Genomic DNA, 12,009 nt, shown 5'->3' with positions numbered 1-12,009 from the left:
TGGTTGTTAATAGTTGAGCGGCAGCATACACTGATCCATGCATGAAGTAGACACTGTGTCAGGGTTCAAGGGGTTGTGTCGCCAGTGGGTAAAAGTGCAATAACACGACCTATGGTGTGAGAATTTTTTCCGAGCGTGAAAGTATTTTGAAAGTATATGTGCATAATTTATTTCACTTAAAATGAAATATATACTGTATATATATATATATATATATGGGCTGTGGCGAACACCAGACATATTTGTTAAGGCTTAATACAGCTGAACCAATCAGTATTTTTATCCCAGCGCCTGTTGGACAATTTGAGATTTCACACCAAGGCCAATTAGTTTGGTGCAGAGCTTATTGGAATGGAACAGCGAGATGCATTACAAGGGACAAAGCTTTGCCGGCGCAAAAATATATTAAAAATGCTGTGTCAATCATACATGTCACCCACACTCTGGGAGAAAAGAGAATATGTTTGATTTGTACTGCCACCTAAGCGAGGTGTGATTTAAAACACCTCTATATAGAGTTGCGTTCTGCGGTATTTCGCCAGAGCGATTCCAAGTTGATGACAAAAAGAGTTTGTGTGAGATTTATTAAGTAGTGCATGACTGGAATTCATTGCTAAAACAATTATAAATCTAATGTGCGGTAACACTGAGCCAATATTCTGGTTCCAAAAATAGGAGCCTGTTCAGAGTTGATATCTTGGTATTGAGTATATATTGTTATCTATATATGACATAAATATATTTATATAAACACTGATTATTTCTGAGACAGATTGCAGGCTGAAGCAGCATTGACATGGGTCTTAACATAGATCACATACGATCATGTGTAATTGGATTTTTCTTTCTCGCTCAATATTCATATAACCATGTACCATATAACCAACTCTACTGTGCTTCTGTAACGTTAACGCTGTTATGTTGTCTTTTCCCAGAAAGTGTATGGGGAGTATCCAATGGGAATGGAGTAAAGATGAGCTTTCCAAGCAGACAACAACAATGACAATGTGCAACTACTTCTTTTATTCAACAACAAAGAAAAGTACACTTTTTAGTTCCCTATGGTTAGATGTAAAAAACAAAGATTTGATCAAATTTTTTTGATTTTGTTATACCAGACAGAGATTTGAAAGACTAACCCTAACCCTACCATGGTCAGGTTGGGGTAATAAGCTAATATGTTTGTCTAACATAGTGTATTCTCTGACCTTCACAATGAACCAGAAGTATCTGGCTTTTTAAAAGGATATTTTGTAACCCTTTCCTTTTACAGACCACTCTGTCTACAGAAGGTTAAGTGCTCACAAATATTTGCCCACGTGCCATAGAGTGAAGGGCAGCACTGGGTTCAGAGAATGTTGTGCACATAAACAACTTTATGATTGATAGTGTATCCCTTAAGAGCAGGATATTCTTTCAGGAAGAGAAACATCCAGTTACCAACACTTTGACAAGTCCAAAACTCTGGTTTGAACTATGAGCTGGATACGATAATCTTGACATGTTTCCACAGGACTTCAATAAAATGCAAAAGTGTCATCTGTCTTTGTCCCCTAATTGATCAGCTCTAGTTGATCTACATTCTGACGTAAACACCCTCCAACTTAACCTGACTCTCGCCAGATGAATTTCGTTTCGCCTAGCTCCACTCATCCATCTGGGATCGCTCCATTGAAGAGGTGCTTTAGAAGGCTGGGCCTTATCAAAAATCCTTGCATATGATTGGATAAACCACTTGTCCGTCATCTTTATTGACGTGCTACTTCAACCACTCAAACCAACCTGTGACGCTTTCTTCCTCGATGCGAGCCGTCTGAATCAAAACAGTCCGCTTCTCCGCTACGTCACATCTATAAAAATCCCGCCCGGCGGTCCTGATTGGCTCTACCATTTTCTGGTAGTCCCCAAATACCTCCCAACGGGAGCGATCCCAGATGGATGAGTGGAGCCAGGCGGAACGAAATTCATCTGGCGAGAGTCAGGTTATCTCCAACTACCCTTATCAGAACCATTGATATCAATACCTGTCAATTATTTAAAGACGGCAATCTGATTAAATGAACACAAAATGACAACTTTTCAGCCCTCAAACTTCACACTTGTCTCTCAAATCAGGTATTTGATGGACTAACAATGTGTTTTTTTCACTTATGCACAATCCAATCGACCTCTGATGGATGTTTCTCCGGAGCTAACTACTTTATTACTTTAATTGCTTTATTTGTAAGTGTGTAATATGCAATGTAAGATATGTTCTGCTTGCCACGTTCTTCAACCTGCTTTCACTTTCACAACTTTATGCTGAACTTTGTTGCCTTGGTAACACTGGAGTAAAACACACTGAAGGCACAAATGCTCTGAGTAATCTGGGTGTGAAAATAGAGTGGCAACCAATCATCCCTCTGTCTCTAATTGGACGGCATCAGTCCTCACATCTCCACTGCCAGTGAGTGGTGAGCATCTCGCACATAGTGCTCCCCCCCCCCCCCCCCCCCCCCCCCATCCCCCACAAACACACAAACTCACTCACTGTAAAGCGCTATAGAAGTAGAAGTGAGTTGCCTTGCCAACTGCAACCATGATCTCAGGAATATGTCAAAAACCTTCAGCACTTGCATGCAAACATTTTCAGGTGCACTTTAGCATGTTTAACATTGATTGACTTCTTCGGCCAGCATTAAAAAAAAAAAAAAAGAAAGCTTGAAATCTTTTTGGGTTATAAGGAAATGTTACATAGATGTTACTTGAAATGCACCTAAACAAGGCCTGCATTAATAATATAATAAATAATAATAGTGTCCAGACGGAAATTGGAATAGCCAACTCTTAAGACTTTTAAGTCATTTTGAATGCATATTCAATGCTTAATTTCTAATTTAGGAAGACTGTAGAATAATCATCCAATTAATGGCAGAGCAGTGCAGTTAATACACGTTCTACCAAACAGACTGAGGCTAATCATGTCGGGTCCCATACACGACACAGGCAGTCTTTAAAGTCAAACATGGGACTCTTATCATCAGAAACACACAGGCGTCTTCTCACTGTTCTCTCATTGGAGCTTTCTATTTTTTTTTTTGCAAGCTGGATATTATTTGAGATAGATGTATCAAAAAGTGCCTGTCATCTTGAACCATCATCTCATCAGGCTCATCATAAGCAGACTGCGTACACAGTTTGCGTCAAACTGTCTCAGTTTTGTGAAACGGATCAATCATTCCAGAAAAAACTCAAATGATAAATGATTTTAACTATTTTGTTGTACAGCCAAACAGTATGTGTCTTTTAGTCATAGACGCATTATTGACATCAATTATGGACGAAACAACTAGGGGGTAATTACAACAAGAGTGATTACAAATACACCACAGTGGGAACAAGGAAAAGGACAAACAAGACAGTGTGACTTAATCTGCCCACATTGAGATAAGCCCAGCTGTACAGGTTCAAAGAACATAGGGGAGACATACGGTGGGATGCTGATTTAAATGTGATTAATGGAGGTCCAGGGCTTTCAATCCCATCCGGTGCCGAGCAGCCAACCAGCCGGCCAGCCAGCCAGCCAGCCAGCCAGCCAGCCAGCCAGCCGGCCCCTGATAGAGCAGCATTCAAAGCGGTAGACTCTGCTATCTCACCCAGCAGCGTCTGGCCCTGTGTCTGCTCAGAGCTCAGGAGAGGACACTCGGGCAGCCACGGAGCTGCCAGAGGACACAACAGGGGGAGGAAGACGGAGAAGGTGTCAAGGGGGTTTTGGACATGAAAATAATGAATGAATACAATGAATGCAAACATGATAAAAAAAAGGAGGAAGGAAGGCAGGATTGAATGTCGCTTAAATGGTGCGGTTTGTAATTGTTCAGTGGCATCTAGTAATCATAATCGCTATCTTACTTGTAAACTATGACCTATTGACTAAATAACAGCATGCAATTGATACAGCTGCGAAAGAACATCATTACTTGACACTTTGGGGGGGGGGGGGGGTATTCAGTCGGTTGCATTATGCAACATCATGATGCCACTCAATCCTACACACTTCCCCTCTAAGCTTCATCTCCTCAGCCAATGATGTGTAGGTAAAGAAAATAAAAAAGTATGTAATTTATATGGATCTGTTATAAAAAAATGTACCTTGAAAGCTTTTTCATTAAGTAGTCTCTCACTACTACTGAATACATGTGCCTATAGTTCCTGACGATCAGATGGAGTGTGCTGCCGATAAAAGACGATCGGAGACGTCGCCTCCTACCAAACATCTGGGTACTTTTGTACCCAGATGTTTGGAAGTTATTTGTTGGAATGGAAGTTATTTGTTTGAACAGCGGCAAGGACGGCCACTAACATACCTACACCCCTTACTTGTTACAGGAAATGACACCTTAAGAGTAAATTATACTCTCCCCCAATTCTCCTCCATAGTCCTCCAAACTGGAGACAAAGCGTATCACTTTGTAATACGGAGAGACCTTTTAAAACTGTGAAAATTAATGTTACAACCAATGTTACATTATTTGATTCCATTTCATCAGATGTGTGCTCAGTCCACAAGTTTGGTGAAATTAAGATTTTCCAGTGACTTTGTTTAAATGTTTTTTTTACCCAGGAAAAGAAAGACGTGTTGGTACGACAGTGTTTACATTCACAAGACTCCTGCCTGTCCCCGCCCCAATAGGGGAAAGGCAGGTTTTATTAAGTGTTAAAAAAAAGTGTTTCCAACCAGTTTTAGGAATGAAAACTGGGAGACGGTCCTCAGTCTCTTGTTGAGCGAAGCGTATACAGACTGACTTGTGAGTCTAGATCAAGCGCAATGAAAGACATGTGCAGACTCAGAAATACTAGGCAAAAGGATTTCTGCACAGTGGAATCAAACAGAATGACAAGTTAACCTATATTGTTTAAAGAAACATTTAATCTGCAAAGGGTAGTCAGGGGACATTGCAATGTACTGTGAGCTGATAAATGGATGTTTCAACAACGGATTCAGACTCCTGTAGGCTTTACACACAGCATGTTTGGCAGGTTTATTTCTAATATGGTTCCATATCAGTGAGCTGCTCATGGTGGCATGAAAGCTAAGCGCAGCTTAATGATTTTAAGAAATCATAAGACAGCCGACAAGCGTGCAAAAATAAATATTAGTTCATCCTGTTCCGACCTCATCCCGTCATACCAATAATGGCACATACAAATTTAGCGCGAGTTGACCCTCATATGTTTGCCCTCACTCAGCTAAATTACTGCTAATCTCAGCCGAGATAGCGAACTAATGAAATTGCGCCATCTTGGGAGGTTCACGTGTAGCATATACTAATCTATGTTATTTAACTAAACTCAAAGTTAATTCTCAAAACAACACAAATAGTTCAAATGTCAACCGGGCCAACTTTGTGTTCTACAGCTCTAAAACAACAGACCATATTCAAACACCCTAACAACTTGTTAGAGGTATATACTATACTTCATATTTCTAAGTTGATCTGGAGCGGGGGCGGACAGTAATAGTCCAAGAATTGACTCGAGATACTGTGAGATTAAAGTCGTAAATGTACTGAAGGAAAAGCGTGTCAGAATTGTAACTGTGTATGTCTAACTCAAGCGTTGCTATGCGTTATGTCTGCGTGTGATGGATCGACCAAATGATTGCCTACTTTGCGATGGCAGTACACTTTGCTATGCATCTATACAGAGCCAGGTTGACAATGCCAGGTTTGGAAGTATAGTCCTGCTATTTTTGCTATTTAATGTAATTTTGCTATGCTCCAGCAGTTCTCTGGGACAGCCAATTTGCCTGAATTGGAGCTGATTGGCAGACGGGCCGACTCAAAATACTTTTTTGCGCATTTATTTTGTGAGCCTAGAAGTTCCACCTCCCGTCACGTATCGTCCCGTTATGGATTATAACCCAAAATAGGCTTTTATAACTTTTTCAGCAAGAAACATACAAAAACAATGTTGCCCAATAGCCAATTCTTTGCCAACTTTATTTCTACAACCATAAAATCAAGGATTTGGCATTTTACTATTGCTCCTCCTTTAGGGTGCTTGTCACTTTGAATCCAGAGACCTTGTCAAAAAAGAGCATGCAGCCCAATCAAATGAGACACGCTTAACCAACACCCAGTTTGACAGCCGGCACAGCTGAGTCACTGACATACATGCATACGCTCCTAAACTCAAGGTGGAAAATCTCAATGCAGAGCTATCCTTGTAGCATATGTGAATCGGTTCCATGACAGTGCGTTCTTTTGGGTTGTACTTTTGGGAAGTGAGTGATGCTATCCTCAAAGGAAGCAGAAAGCTATTGACAGCTAAATGCGGCAGAAGATGTGCTGGAAAGGCATCACAGGTAGAGATTGCTGGTTTCCTCTCTCGGTGTTCACCTTGACTGAGATGTCTTTGATAAGTCAGTCATGTGCTCTGGGCAGCGCTGCAACGTGCATGCACAATGTGTCACAGCGATGTACGGAGCAGCCGCAGCCTACGCACTTTATCCACACCAAAAGAGCAAGGGGGCTTCGCTTATAGAACTTCCATCATACCTTCGGATCCCATTAGTTTAATTGGGTGATGAATTGTGGGTAAACCATCTATCGATCTCTCTCCTCTCCTATGGTATTGCCAGTTGACCTAATGCAGCCAATGCGTGGGACTGCTGTTAGCGACGTGACGTTTCTTTGTAGCATCAGCTGCCAGATGTTGATGTAATATTTTAATATGGATCTGAGGCAGGAATGTTCAAGAATAAAGTTACTAAAATAAAACCAATCAAACACTTAAATGACTAAGATTATGAGTCAACTCTTGCACAATACATAGTCCCCAAAGCTCGGCCAAACATCCCCCAGAGTGTTTTCCGTACAATTTACGACTGTCAATATTAATTATGCTTTTGGACCACCCATAGGGAGTGTGTCGGAGAAATAAATAAGTTTGAAGACTCTATTATTAATTAGAATACCAGAGATATGCCGGGCTGTAAATGAAGCAGACGCAGATAGTTGACTGAATCCAGTCTTTATTTTGGAAAAAATAAACATACATATATAAACTCAACTGTACTGCCAACCAAGTGTTTGGGCATAACACAAAAACCCAAACATTTGAGAAGCGATAGATCAAATAAAAGCATCCAAACCCTTCATCACCGACACCACCACCACCAGCAGCTCCTCCACCTCGCATCCCCCCCTTCAACAGACCGAGGAAATCAACTGCGCCGGGACACACGGCAGATAAATGTGTGCTCGGCTCATCCTTCTATTACATTTTATAATCAATACACAACCCTCGAAGGGAGCGTGTAATGTCTCTCACATGACACGTCTCTCTGTGGGTGATAGCCACCGCCACCAGCAGCGCCCGGGGGGGGGGGGGGGGGGGGGGGGGGTAGCGGGAGCGGCTGGGCCTCGGGACTGTCCGCAAGTAATGAGATCATCCTGGGTGAAGTGATGCTGAAAATGAATCATCTCCAGCTCCTATCCCCCGATGGTTATGGTGGGCACATTTCTCCTGGACCTTGTGCACCCTGGCCATCCATCCGTCCGCCACCGCCACCGCCACCAACACCAACACCAACACCACCACAGGCCAGTGGCTCCCCACTCTTTGGGCCCCACTGGTTCCATTCATCACTGGGGAGGGAGTTGGTGCACAGGACCACCCTCATCAGCACACATATCTGTCAGGTCCCCGCAGCTAACTGAATCACAGCCAATATCATTTAGTCGGGGTAGCATGGTTTATACAAACGAAAAAAGCGCTATTGCTTCGCAATCTTTGACTTGCTCAAGTTTCATTGGTGGCTTGACGCCAAATTGTCTGATCATCGTGTTTATATTGTCCAGGTGGTTGAAGGCACTGTTTACATGGAGTCTTCAGCCTATTAGATGCACAGTAATACTCCTCTGTATCTGCAGGATATGTTTTCTATTAACCGCAAATGGCAATTCTAGTAAACCAAATTGTTTTGCTTTGGAAAAATAGGTAAAAATAATAAAAGGTTATAATAAAGATACGATTTGCGGTTGGAAATTACATCATGTGACGTAACGTTTGAAAGCTGACCATGAACTCAAAGATGAATACAAATGATCTCCAGCTGGGTGAAAAATAGCCACGATCTCTCAGATGAATACAAACGATACAGAGCAAGGGTGAAAAATAGGTACAATAAGTGTCCGTGGGTGACACTTAAATCCATCAAAACAAGTTTAATCGAACCTTTTAATGGCCTGGGATCATCCGAGATGTCAGTCGCTGTGTTTTTTTAAGCCATCATTCATTGTCGGTCATCCTGGAAAGAGGATCTCTCTCTCTGACGGAAGTCTGCTGACGGATGGACCAAACCCCAACGTCCCGACAAAGCGGAGGGGGGGGGGGGGGGGGGGGGGGGGGGGGGGCGAAGGCACGGATCACAGGTCAACATGACAACAAGACACCAGCACTGGGATCCAATCCTCCTGAGGGGAGCAGTGGGGACAAACAGAAGCACGGCAGCAAGACTAATGCGTTGTTCTTTGGACCACGTTCCCCAGAGAGTGGCACCGAGTAACGCAAGGGGGAGGCACCAGACCACGACAACCGTTCTTTGCAGGTTGTGGTGCAGTGGGGCATGTTTTACATCCCACAACGTTCTTTTTTTTTTTTAGGCCATAGTTATTTGCCGTAGTGTTTGTTTGTTTTTCAGCCTTTACATTCTGGGGGGTGGGGGGGGGGGGGGGGGCATGTGCCACACCAGGTCCCCCTGATGGACACACCCCTGGTCTTGATGCCGTGGGTAGACACATATCAGTTATGGATAAATAACCATTGGCACATCATTCAATTTGCAGCACAAGAAGGGGGCAAGCTGTTTACTTTGCAGATGTTAAGATACAAGACGCTAGGGGAGGAGCTACGCTGTGGGGTGCATTTATTGCAAGTGTAAGCAGCTCATCAGACGATTGGTTCGTCGCAAATCCATTTCGCGGGCGATGCATTAATCATTCTGCGGAGAGGAAAGCTTCTCTCACTGTTTATGCTGGCCTGTAGTTTCCCGGGGAGCGCGTTAGAACATTCTGCTTCAATAGCAAAGGAAACGTGTTATGTCCACTCCATTATTCATACTTTCAATTTTCTTGATTTTATTTAACATTTTTTATTGCACGTACTAGTTGAAATATAATTCAAATACATATCTGCTTCAAAAACAAAGTCAGTTTAAATAGCTTCATAGAGCGTATTCTTTTTCCAATGGTATGGGTTGCAAAGGTCACCGGATGAATTCTACACTCTAGGTGTTCTAGGTGTGGCCTTCGCTGACGAATAAACTTCACACACGCCAGATGACGGCATTGACAGAGCGGATTTGATCTCACTACTGTACAGTGCATTTGCCCGGTTTCTAAAAGTACGCTACCAGGCAATTCAGACAAAATAGCTTGTTAGGGTTGAAGATGCCACCATGGCGTTTGCAATCTCCCCTTCAGATTCAACCAGGCTCTGTGTCAGTATAGACACACAGTGGGACATTACGTGCCATGCTATAGTGATTTTACGATAATCACAGGATACAACCTCTTCACAAAAGACCCGGTAAATTAACCCTGTTATAAGTATATGCAGGTAGACATGCTTGCATCAAAAGTATCACTTGACCTTCAGTATATGGTTATTCAGTATTTCCCCTGTGATTTTTTTTCCAGCAGCGGTGCTGATGTGTGTGTGTGCACAATGCTGATGTGCTCGGGCACAGAGATATTTAAATGTGATCAGTGATTCCAGCAGGGCTCTGGTCCATTATAACAATGTAACATAACAAGAGATAGCATGCGTGCACACTAATGTGCGCAATCAACCTTTTTTGTTGGCATTCATTTTTATTTGTAGCAAACCCAAATGTTTGGGTTTTATATTTGTGTTCTGTATTGTTCTATATTGTCTGAATGCGGTGGCTCTAGTAATCCAACAGTGATTCATGTAGGGGAAACATTGAGTAACGCGTGAACTTAATTACTAGATTCACTGGTTCGTCGCCCAACTCAAACACTGTCCAAGAGCTATAATTACCCTCATTAAGGCATGGTTGGTGTTAAAAGGGTTCTTCAAACAACAGATCGTCCCATATTAAATACAAACCTAATGTATGAAATTTGCGGGCTTATGTGTCGTATCCGAAATAAATGCATTGCACTAAGCCCACAATGTGTATAAACATAAGACATAACTAAAGAGTAAGACCGCATGTAATTGATGACAGTGCCAGAGGCAAAGTAATATTAAACCCACTCCTACTACATTCGTACTGAATACAAATGGACAGTAACCTAAAATTCAAGGTTAAGACTGTGTATGTGTGTGTTGTTTTTTGTGTGAGACCGTGTGTGTGTGTGTGTGTGTGTGTGTGTGTGTGTGTGTGTATACGCCTACTTCCGACACTTGGGGAACTGCGTGCTCAAAGTCAACGAAGATTTGTGAAAATATCCTACAACAACGCAGCGACAACATTTCCGAGGGAGACTACTCTTTGAGTGAGACATGGTTGGACACAATAACAGCCCGGGATCAAGGGTAAGGTACAGAAACACGTTTTAATTCTCTGTAGGAATCCTTTTACACATGCAGTCTGTATTGATTCATGTTGGAATGGGAAGAGAAATCGATATTTGCATTGGCAATTTTCCTGCTTAAGACGTAGTTCCAATTCCGAATCACTGCCTGAATGGCTGTGCTTTGACTGAAAGCAGTCACGTTGACGGTATTGTGACGACAATTTGAATCAGTCCTTTAAAACCAAAATTGTCAGAAAATAGTTTGATAATAACCTAGAATTTCCCTTGAACACGGCCAATGATGTATTCAAGGTTATTTGTATGTTTCTACATTATGCTTATGGCTCAGTTCATAGCGGGCCACTTATATGCTAACAGAGTTCTAATGACAGCAATGTAATGGCCTCTCTACATTTCACTGAATGTTTGGCAATACCATATAACAGTAAAAAGCCTTCAAGGTTCATGAGTTATGCAGACAGATATGCAAGATATCTGTAGTTATTCTCTATGAGAATGTTCAGTATTAAACTTGACTCATTGAATGATTTAGATTTTTTTTTTTTTTCCTGATGGCATGGATGTGCAAAATCAATGCCCATTACCCTAAGAGTGCTGTGTGTTTGTGATTTTTACAAGAGGGGAGCTACACTAGGGCAAAAGGTCGAGGTTCATAATGCACACATCGAAGCTCATCGTTGCTCTGATCGAGACGGTAAACAGCATGCTGAACTACAGACCTGCGTAGACGCCGCAGGCAGAGATGTGCAGCGTTAATGATTGCACGGAGTGGCATCCACACAATACATTATGCTGCTGGAGCGCACTAACAAAAAGACAGCTGACACACTGAAGCTCACCTATAGGAGGGCAACACCGAGGTTGACGAGGAAACGGTGCAAAACAACCACAGGATGCGTTTTTGCTTCTGCCAAGATTCTCCCTTCGAGTTGGCGTTCCCTTTAATGCACAACACCATTACCACGACACCATTGGCTCACACCTCTGTCCCAAATGTCGAGCGCGTCGGGCGGATTAATGCTGTGTCTACGCTTTCAGTAACCTACCCACCACTGCAATGAGAAAATGTGAGCTACTTGATGGTGTGAATTGTGTGGCACAGCAGGTGGAGCAGAATCAACACATTTTCTGAACCTGAAGGCATACTTTGTCTAGTAATAATATGCTATATACTTTGAAACTTTTCATAAGACCATTGTGGCAGAAACAATGTGTATATTTATTGCGGGAAATTAATTGCGGGAAATTGGCTTGTATTTTTCCTAAATATGTCGTCCCATAGATTTGGTATTGTAATAAACTTGAAGCATCTTTCAAAATCTTTATCTCATCTTTAAATCTTTACACCAAAAGCAGAGCTCATTCTAGTCAAGCCCAGGCACATAATAGCAGAAATGCATGTACAATAGCATCATGGCTACGTCTCTTTACCATTTCCTGGAAAGAAAATGGAATGGAG

Source organism: Micromesistius poutassou (genome assembly GCF_964030765.1).
Source record: "Micromesistius poutassou genome assembly, chromosome: 2".
NCBI lineage: Eukaryota > Metazoa > Chordata > Actinopteri > Gadiformes > Gadidae > Micromesistius > Micromesistius poutassou.
The sequence above is the reverse complement of the archived record's forward strand: the minus strand, read 5'-3'. Positions refer to the sequence as shown.